The sequence below is a fragment of the Tigriopus californicus genome, chromosome 11 (genome assembly GCF_007210705.1).
Source record: "Tigriopus californicus strain San Diego chromosome 11, Tcal_SD_v2.1, whole genome shotgun sequence".
Lineage (NCBI taxonomy): Eukaryota > Metazoa > Arthropoda > Copepoda > Harpacticoida > Harpacticidae > Tigriopus > Tigriopus californicus.
The window spans coordinates 4,101,909-4,112,318 of NC_081450.1; positions in this window are offsets into that span (position 1 = coordinate 4,101,909).

Consider the following 10,410-nt stretch of genomic DNA (forward strand, 5'->3'; position numbering starts at 1 on the left):
TTCGTACCTTCTCTGAACATTGTACAGTCCCAAACTTTCAAGCCTATTCCGATACGATAACTCTCTCATACCCTCGATGTTCCTGGTAAAACATATTTGGACCTGCTAGATCTTTAACAAATTCTTTGAACTAGTTTGAGTCCAAATGAGCAAGGCATATCAAAATTGTCATATACATACTTGTGGATGGGTACTTTACCCACATGGAATTTGAAATCCCAAAGATGGTACGGTAATATGTAATCTTAAACTCCCATAGAGTTAATATTCTTTTTCAGTACCACAAAATTAAAAACTTCTTTTACGTCTCATTATCTTGTATTAGCTCAAAACGTTATTTGACGTTACTTAGAACCCTCTATACATGCAGGGCTTGCTGGGGTACCGTATTGGTAGAGCATTTGCACTCCAATTTGCGAATCCTAGTTCGATCCCACGCTTGCCAAGTCCAAGCTCTTGGTGGTATTTACTTACAACACGAGTTGCTGCTTTAACAGGTTAAATGGGCGAACTTGCGGTCATTCCCGAGGGTGAAGGTAATAACTAATGTTGGGCTGTGATGACGAAGCTGGAATATCCCTCAATTGGGACACCCAATAATCAGATGCAGGCCGAGCGAGAGAGCTGCCATCTGACTTCGTAACAAACAAAACAAACAAACCTCTAAAAATGCAGTTTTTTTAATATTTGATTTTCAACAATTTGAAGTGCTCATATGTAAACAATCACTCAAAATTTAAAAAAATCAATAAAGCCTCAACGCAGCAGTTCTTGATCTGCTTCAATAAAGTCTTCAAGAAAAGTCAATATTCTCTCCTTGAAAATATGCCGACGGTCGGCTTCAAGTTTTGCATCGCTGATTTTCTCCAAATTTGAATTCATACATTATTTGATTTAGTAGCAAAGACGAAATAATCGGGTCGTTTCTGTAATCTAACTCGCACTCCTTCATTCCCACTCAAATCCAGATCAAAAGTCGTAGCGGTAAAAAACAATAAAGGAGTAATCAATTCGCGTCCATATTCTCAACCAGCTTCTTGCCTGTTGCCTTTGTTCAAAAAGCACCCCTTCGAATGAGCGCCAAAATCAGGATGCCCACTAACCTGTGACACTCCCCACCCGGCCGTCGTTCACGGCCAAACTTATTTCGATCCGCGGGTAGATCCAAGAAAATTCAGACTAGACACCGGTCTTTTGTACCGACTAATTTTACACGGCTTGCCAATTCCCACGTCAGTTGCAGTCTCAATAAAAGCGGATAGCACCAAACCATCCGAGCTCGGCAATGCTCTAACAACCCTTGCAGAGGGCCACAATCCCCGCTTGACATTTGTGATTTGCATGAGAACAAGATCTCCCTCTTCGAGGCTTCGTTTCTTGGTCCATTTGTTGCGCCCTTGTAAAGTCTGCAAGTATCCTGTGCGACATTGAATCCAGAACTGATCTAAATGGTATTGCACACGCCTCCATCGGCGAGGTCCGTACGCATCGCGATCCTTTTCAGAAAAGGATTCAAGCTGGGCGCCTCTTTGAGCGTAAGAAGCGACAAAGGTGATATAGGAAGAGGATCATTAGGATCACTCGACACCTCCCACAATGGGGTCGAATTTACAATGACCATTGCCTCTGAAATGAGAGTGTGGCATTCGTATCTTGTCAAAAGTCTGGGACCACCCAAAATCAAGGTGGCTTCCAATCATCTTCATATTTGCCCGATTTTCATTCCCAGACGCCCCTGAAATGTGAGGCGTCTCGTGGATTGAAATTCCAGGTAAATCCTCTTAGTTGAAGGTCAGTCTGCAGGCAGATCAAATCGAGGTCCTGATTTGCACTACCCACAAAGTTTGTACCCCAGTCGCTCCTGAGATGCACACAGGTTCCGCTAATCGCAAGGAACCGCCGTAACGCGTTTCTGAATGTCAAGGTATTGAGGCCGGGTAGGGGCTCCACATGAACCGCTCTTGAAGTAAGGCAGGTAAATATCAGTGCCCAAGTCTTGACAGTCCCAGGACGAGCTCTTGTTGCTTTCCCCTCGGAGATTTGAAAGGGCCAAAACACATATCAACTGACTTGTGTTTTTCCAGTCCCTCAATGACCTGCTCTAAATGCTCAATCAGTTGGGTAACCGTGCTAAAATGTAATCGGAACACATTCTGGCTAAAAGGAAGGAATTCATTGACTTCAAGAAACTCAACAAGTTTGAGCTTCATGATCTTCTCAAACAACTTCGTAATATTCGAAGTGAATGAAATCGGCCTATAGTTACTGGGGAGTGACTTAGCTCACGTTGTTCAAATTTTTAGAAGGCGAGAAAACTTTAGTGAAGATGGAATCTTGCCCTGCAGAAAGAAGGAATAGGGCAATAGTTCAAACACGGTAACGCCCCTCAAAACAAATTGAGCTTCTGCTTGTGCAAACCACACTTTAGGTTGGGATGACCAAAACGTAGGCAATTTGACAGGACCCGCACCAATGTCACATGGGACTGCGTTCGAGCCTTGGGGTATGAAATCCTCCATGTCGTGCACAAAAAAATCACAGAACGCGTGAAGATGATCGGGGTCACCAATAAGGCGTTTTCGGAAAACCAGCCTTTTGATATTAGAATCCATGTATTTTCTTTTCTGATTTTCGAGATAATCTATGTGAGCAAGTTGCGAACGAGCAAGAGCTGCAGTTAGCAAGGCACAGTCTCATCCCGTTACTGCAGAGCAAATGGGCAATGCGATTCTGGCTCTGGTGGAATTTTTGATGTCCATTCATTTGCCTATGATATCACCTTCAAGACGACGTAATGAGTGGGATCTCAATCTGAAGGAAATGCAAAGATCTTGCCAATTAGCGCTCAATGTTGCGAAAAGACAACGACAATTACAAACCAATCAAAGGCTTGCCTGCACAAATGAATCAGAAGATGGAAGATACATTCAAATCCTTGAAGCCATCAAAAGGTACTTTTTACAAAGCAAGAATTGATAACCCAATAGCAAGGTATTGCATTAATCACCACTGATCAACCACCAAAGAAGGAATGGTGTAATACTGGAGACACCGTCATTCTAGAACTATTGATTCATGGTGGCGGAAACCGCCATGAATTGGTCGGAAACTTGTCTCCGACACAATTGTATGGGGCTATGTCAAGAAGCCAAGATGACGATGGCGATCTCACCGTGGCTATAGCCTCCTACAAATCGGCTCAATTGGGTATTGCTATTTTAGTTGTGCCCCCTCAAATTCAAGGATTCCTTTAATGGTACGTTCAGGTTTGGAGGGACCTTTGTCCTTCAAGAGTAACATCTGATAATGCTTTTGTAACTCATCAAGGGAAGAAGATGTGGACGCTTCAAGGTGTGTGTGCAGTTCTTTCATCCAGTGTTGCAACTTGTCCACCTTCACTCAAGCCAAAAGACCTTCGAGCCCTATTCACCAACTGGGCGCATGATACTGACGATGAAGAAAAAAGGTAGAGTTAAATAGGGCCCACTTGGTCGGAACCGGCTCCTCTTTTGTGGCCCCAAGACTGCGTGACCAAATGGCTGAACAAGTATCAAGGCATGAGTAAGCTCATCCTGAGCTAGAAGAAGAGAGCGAACCACATGCTTACTAGTATTTTTTCTAGTTGCTTCTCAATTCAAAGGAAGATTTAGCCTAATTTCTGTTTGCAACCAGATTTTTGGCCCACCAAAAGATTTTGGGTTGGCTAACTCAAATCAAACAATTGATTAAAATGGTCAATGAGTATTTAAGGACGAAGCACCAATCCTTAAATAAATGTAAGTATGGATTAATTTTACTATAACATTCAAACAAACATAAATAATAAATGTTTTGGTTAGCTTCATTGTTCTCCAAAAAGTATCCCCCCCCCACATTTGAGGTAAACCAAATCACAAGATTCAAAAATAGCAAAAAATATCAACATAGAAGAGATTGACAACAATTGAGCTCTATGGATAAAGAAACTTATTGCAGCACTTGCTAATGACCGCTTTGAAGTTAATGTCCACTTTTCTTTGATGCAATCAAATTCTCGAGCCCTACACGATCGTTTTACATACCTAAAGATACACTGTTATTAAAAAGGCTTAAGTTGTTCCTCAATAAATGGAAGGGATTAAATAAGGATTTAATGGCCAAATTTGGGCCATAAAATCCTTTATGACTAGGTAGCGGTTAAACAGATCGTATCATAATTTCAATATAAGGTCTAAGTAAGTGTGCTCCCAAATTCTTTAGTTATGTTTTTGAAAAATTCTGTTTTTACAATACATTTAGGCTCCGGTATCTCTCATTCCGTTTGGATTCAGGTTCAAACACTCAACGATCTATGCTTTTTAAATACGAAAATGCTTTGTTGTATTTTTTGCTGATCTCAAAAAGAGGTGCGAGAGATAACTCCCATGCATTTAATTGCTTGAAAAAAATGATCAATCATTAATGAAATCTTTGTTCCAACTCTGGGCCAGATCAATGAGAAAAAATATGTCGATTGAAGTATTCAATTCTATACAGTATTAAGTCAATATAAGACCTGAATGAGATGCTTAAAAGCTGATTAGAGTGACAGTATAGTTTGACCAGGTTTTAATATCATATTTAGGAGATGACTAGAATTAGTTTGAGAAAGATGAAGAATGTGTTGTTTTGAAAGAGGGGCCAGATTGAACACAATCCTGACGTGGCAGCTTTTGTCACGGTTTAGTCGGCCAGTTTTACAATTCGAATTCCTAGATAAACAGAACTGGCCATCAAATCGATCCAAACTCAAACTCGAACGTCTTGGATGAACAAATATTTTTTAAGATATGACATTATGTACATGACTTTCAGGGAATTTCAATCCCTTGTATCGGTCAATAATTCGAGAATTAGCAAGGAAAAATGCCATTTTTACGCCATGGCAAATCCCTTGAGGTCGGCATAACGGCATCTTGGAGACTCGAGATCCTCCGTGGCCATCAAGGCAACCAACCACTTGTCCGTCATATTACCAAATGCAATGTCTTTAAGCACTTGTTATGAAGTATAGGACTGGATTGGGTTTTCTCTGTTGAAGCGAAGGCCATGGATTGATTGAGGGACTTGAATCATTGTTCATATGGATGGTTTCGCTCACTTTGATCGTTGGCCATGGTTCAACATTTTGACGAGGTTATTGAAGGGCCATTGTATTAAGATTGCGTGGGTGCTATCAGGGCATTAGTCGTTCGTCAATAAAAGGAACGAATAACAGTTACAGTTACTTGGGTCAAAACAAGTAATTCGTTACACATCCATTACTCAAAAAAGGTAATGGCGTTACTCATTACAGTTACTTTTAATAAAATTTTAGATTACCAATAAAGATTGAGCTCGTAAAAATCCGGACACTGAAGAGTTGTTATATCGCTTGTCATTGACAAGGAAAATACCTCGACGCACTTTTAAAATATCGTTCTGTTTATTGGGGAAAAATGTCTTAAGTTATAAAAAAGAATTCTTTCAGGAGTTGAGACACTGAAGGCTGTAGAAGAACATCGCCAGAATTTCAGTCTGGGCACGAATTCCTTAAAATGAAGGATGCCTGTGGAAGAATCTAGTGAAACTGTTGATCTGACAACATCGACATTATCAAACGTACATTAACGCCTCAATAACAATCCTGAGCGTACAAAGAAAGCCTGGAAGTGATAAAAATGCATATTGATAAGATCCCNCATCGACATTATCAAACGTACATTAACGCCTCAATAACAATCCTGAGCGTACAAAGAAAGCCTGGAAGTGATAAAAATGCATATTGATAAGATCCCAAAAATAGTGCAAAAGTTATTCCATATTTTCAAAAAAAAATGCTTCAATCAATTTTGAAGCACAGATGTGGCCATGGAGATCAGAAAATTTCAATTTGATGTTCAAGAGGTCAAAGAAAGGTCAGAGCTAAGGTCCTAGAAGGCTTAGGCTGGACTCTTTCGCAACAGTTAACACAATTTAATGTAGAGACCTTGTTTTGGCTCTACTTGGCAAGTTGTCACTTAGCTAAGGCCAGAATGACATGGTATTAACAAGATGAAATAAGTATTGATTGTACTGAAGGAATGGAACCATTGATGACAATCCGTCATTTTCGAAGGAGTTCTGAAGAAAATCAAACTTGAACATCAAAACCAAAGACTAATGGAACATTAAGTAGCAGTAGGTATTCATTCAGGAAGATCGATTCTTCTCTCATGCAAAAGCTGATGGCTAGGATCAGAAGGAAAGTAAGTTTTCTGGCCTTTTAAGATGAATATAACTTTTCTTGATTGTTTCATATATAAGAATTACCCTTTTGTGTGATTATCTATTAATGAAGGTTCTAAAAAAACTGCAACGGCTGAGAAAGTAACCATTTTTGATGTCCGGATTTTTACTTATTCAACCTTCATTTTATGGTTTACCCCATCAAGACCATTCTCCTCAAAAGAAATTGAACAGCAGTTAAAGATTTCGTGTCAACATTTTTCAATAATGAGCCTTGTTATTTCATCTTGACATAGTTGTTCAAGATGTATTGCATCATAATGCTTAGAGGAATCAAGATTGGAAGATTGAATGGGATAATGATTGTGTAAATCATTGTCGCAAAAGTCATGATCGAAAAACAAAATTAGACAATGTCAAATCGGTAAAGCTTCGCTGTAAGAAGTCCATCCCTTAAGTCGTGGAAATGAGGCTTTGGAAATTTGATGCATCATATTCAAGCCAAGGAGATATCTTTTTTCTTGACAATTGCACTGAATCAGATCTTCAGTCGAACGGAATTTCAGATGAAAAACCAAGAACACCCTCAGAGTAGTTAAGAGCAAGCACAATTTCCAACCTTGACTTTCTTTGATCAAAATATGCTAGATGGAATTAGCAAAACAATGGCAATTTCTGTTGAGCCTGAAGGTTCCGCAGCTGTCATGAGATAAACGAAAATTAAAGACCATTCTGGAAGCTCAAAAAAGAACGTGTAACGAGTAATTCTTGTAGATTTTGGGCCGTTACAATTACACAATTTCAAAATGTAAGGCAATTGCAGTTCCTTTTTCGAAAAAAGAAACGAATTACTGAATTTCGTTACTAATGCCCTGGTTGCTATACAATTAGACTTCGCTCAAGCGTTTTTGGCAAGGTGGACCATACTTCTGCCGGTTAATTTCTTGGCTGATGTGGGCATTGGGAGAAATATTTATGCATGGTTTAAGAAATGTCTGACGAATCGAACTAAGAAAGTCAAGGCAGTTAGAGTATTGGGGCACACGCAAAACGAAACTTTTGGTGTACGCGCCTTTATTGTCGCTTAGAATAAATAGTAAAGCAGTTATTTTGAATGCATTATTTTGTTTATTTTTCGCCAGGCATTTAGGCTCTACGCATTATGCTTCATTTTGAGCATCACATTACTAATGAGCGTTAAATGTACATACACTGTCTAGATCCTTTTGCACCTCGAAGACGATTGCTCTCTTTAACGGAGTAGGCCTGCATCGAGTAAGACAAAGGCATCGTACCCCAAGGACCGCGTGGACATATGGGACGAAAGCATAGTTGATCCAGCGAGTATTGTATCCATTCTTGCATATGTTGGGGCAATCCTTGATGTATGACACCCAACGTGCCCTTACAGGTGTTCGGTTTTCACATCCAATGTCTTCCCGCTTACAATCTGAGGAAAAGAAGTGACATCAACTCTTGCTTTACTAGAATCTATTGTTCCAAAACTAATACCAATCATCTGATCTTGAGCTCAAAGCAAAAGGTATAGTGTACCTGCATGGACGGAAACCACGGTAAGAGCAAAGACGAATACCAGCAAGATAGAAGCTTTCATGTTGACTGTAAAGTGCGAAGTGAAGAAGCCTTATTTATACTAATACCTCCGAAAAAAAAATAATTCTTGGAATAGGATGCATATAATCAGTGATGTCTCGACGTTATAAATCCAATTAAGAGCAACATACAAGTGTTGGCTACGATTGTCTGAGATTAAATTTGTATCATTGTAATCAATTGGATTCAATTATCAAGTAATCAATTAACTCAATTGGAAATTAACTTTTACAAAATTTTCTTCGGAATTGTTTCAAAAAGAAACTTCATTATTTTTGGAGTCGTTACAGAGCTTGGGTAAAAGATAGAAAATCGCCAAAAAGGAAAGTTAAGGGAGGTAATGAAATTTGCCAAAACGGCAGAAAAAAGGTATTAAGGTTTTTACATACTTATTGAAGAAAAGCATCGTCATTGCAACAAATCAACCAATGAAGACGTGAATAGTGCCAAAACATGTACCATACTTTTAATTGGGTCAAAATAAATACTTTTTTGGGAACAAACACAGGTAGTTTTGGTCACAATGCACAAGCATGCAAATGGGACCAACTTATTTTGCATAGAAGTTAGGCTCCTGATGAAAAAGTGTACAATATTCGAGCTAGTCTCTTTATTAAACTTTGATTACATAGGGAAAGTGTCCTAAATGATGAAAAATATCGATCGCGTAAGAGTTTTAATGGGTTTAGTAGACTGCATAATGACAGAAAAGCCGTAACGAATGAAAAAATCAGTTTTTCCAAAATCTCAAAACCTAGCTCACGTAAAATAAATCCACTTTTGTAAAAACAACGACAGGAAACGACATCAAGAGGAATAGCAGGCTTTGTTTTTCAAATGCCTTGCTCATGGATCTTCAATACGAATATTCTGTCAGTCCGAATATACATCTTTTTATGCAAAGTAAGGATAATAGGTATTGGCCTATTTTTATCAGATTATTTGATCAATTATAACAACGGAAGAAAAACAATTTTGGCGAAATAAGAAAAACCCGAAGAACGATCTTCCATCATGAATTTCTGGGGATTAAATTCTCAGTAGCGGCGGGGAAGTCAGCATAAAGTAGAGTTTCAAATTGATGTAACTCCTGATGGAGATAACAAATAATAGGAATTTTCCAAGAGGGGTTTTGAATGGGCTTGAGAGAATATTTAATCCTCTGTAGCAAAAAGTTGTAATTTTATTATCTTAAAATGGCACAAAGTTATGTGCTGCACTTCCAAGGTGCCCTTAATATTTTGCATATTTAAACATCAAAGCCTCATTTTCATTCATTTGTAATTGAATAAATTCAGCTTTATGTATAAAAAGAAGTATTCACTTTGGTCCACAGTAAGGAATATGAAAGTTAATTTTTAACAGTCTTAACCTCTTGGTTAGCTTGTTTCTTTATACTTTAGTCTGGCGCTCTTCATGGCTTTCAGGGTTTTCACTTCTTGCTCAATCATGATGAGGCACCTATGACTATAGGTATATGAGGCCCCTATGACAATGAAAAGGTAAACTCCTTTGGCCCTTGTAATTGAGTAATTGACATCAATTCTAACGCCAAGAAAGCGCTATATTCAATCAACAAACCGGTTTTTTTAGGTCAAATATGCAAAAAAGGCTAAAACGCTGAAAAGGTGAAGAGTGCAGATGTGTAAAAAAGTAGGCATTAGTGACAAAAATATTTTTACACATTTGCCCCTCTCTACTCACACCTACGTTAATGGGGATGATAATTATAAGGAGGTTGTGATCAGATGAGTCGGTGTTGGTTACACATACCTACATTCGTAATGTGCTCTGGATCATTTACTAATATAACGTCGAGTTTGCTCTCTCCACAAGTGGTTTGGCTCACATGCTGGGTTAAATTGTGTTGAAGTGTAACTAAAGTCTTCAAACACCGAGAAAGGTTGCAGAGGTTGAGGTGGGAATTGGTATCCAGCCAATTGAACTTGGACGCCATGTTACGACTGTCTTTGGAAAGTTGAAATCGCTCAAGATATTGATTTGCACGTGACAAAACATATCTTTTTCTTTGCTTAGGAAAGCAAGTCCTTCATTAAAGGAAGATAAGAAACTTCTCGAGGTCTATAAAATGTAATGATTGTGAAATTTATGGCAACAATATGGTAAACCAAGGACACTAAAGCACTTAGCCCCTGGGTAAACTAGCACCTGTACCTCTCTCTCTCTCCATTTGAGAGAGAGTGAGCATGGAGATGGTCACAAATAGTATTTCCAAAAATATGGTTTCGAAAAAATAGTTCTCAGTCCCAGGAATTGAAAAGAACCGGTTCACAGTTCCAGTTCGTTTTTTATATTTCATGAACAACAAAAAAAAAGAATATCTGAAAAAGCTCGAACTGAATTTTGGAGTACGATTTTGGTACTTTAATGATAACCTTCATTGCGACTCTTGGGCATTTCAAATTGTAAACTGTATACAAATATTTGTAAAAACAACATATACAGAGTTCAAAAGCAAAATTAAAAAGAATAAAATGGTTAGGATGATAAAATAGTTGACTAGAGTGATATCACAATAAAGATAACTAGAATGGACTCAGTCCACAAGAA